Source organism: Otolemur garnettii, unplaced genomic scaffold, assembly GCF_000181295.1.
Source record: "Otolemur garnettii isolate 467f Iridium unplaced genomic scaffold, OtoGar3 scaffold00043, whole genome shotgun sequence".
Taxonomy (NCBI): Eukaryota; Metazoa; Chordata; class Mammalia; order Primates; family Galagidae; genus Otolemur; species Otolemur garnettii.
In genome coordinates this window covers 6,966,561-6,967,213 of record NW_003852438.1, presented here as the reverse complement: position 1 = coordinate 6,967,213, position 653 = coordinate 6,966,561, and the positions used below count along the sequence as shown (strand labels likewise).

The 653-nt window shown below is 51.8% G+C and overlaps 1 pseudogene; it reads right to left on the bottom strand.

Moving 5' to 3' along the window:
• The window catches only part of LOC111725545, a 1,371-nt pseudogene extending 972 nt beyond the window's left edge, over positions 1 to 399 (bottom strand).
• Positions 400 to 653: the final 254 nt, after the last annotated feature.

Below are 653 nucleotides of genomic sequence, written 5' to 3'. Positions count from 1 at the left end.
CTGGGACTACAGGTGCCTGCCACAACGCCTGGCCATTTTTTGGTTGCAGCCATCATTGTTGTTTGGCGGGCCCGGGCTGGGGATTCAAACCTGCCACCTTAGGTGTATGTGGCTGGCGCCTTAGCCGCTTGAGCCACAGGCGCTGAGCCCCTCTTTTTTTTTTTAAGAGACAGAGTCACCCTCGGTGTAGAGTACTGTGGTGTCACAGCTCACAGCAACCTCCAACTCCTGGGCCTAGGTGATTCTCTTGCCTCAGCCTCTCGAGTAGCTGGGACTACAGTTGCCTGCCACAACGCTCTGCTATTTTTGTTGTTGTTGTTGTTGTTGCAGTTTGGTGGGAGCTGGGTTTGAACCTGCCACCCTCAGTATGTGGGGCTGGTGCCCTACTCACTGAGCCATAGGTGCTGCCCTTATATGTGTTTCCTTGATGAGCTTTTTTTTTTTTTGTGAGACAGAGTTTTATTCTGTTGCCCAGGCTAGAGTGCTGTGGCTTCAGCCTAGCTCATGGCAAACCTCAAACTCCTGAGCTCAAGTAATCTTCCTGCCTCAGCCTCCACAGTAGCTGGGACAAACAGGTGCCTGCCATAATGCCCAGCTGATTTTTCTATTTTTAGTAGAGATGGAGGTCTCTCTCTTGCTCAGGCTGGTCTCGA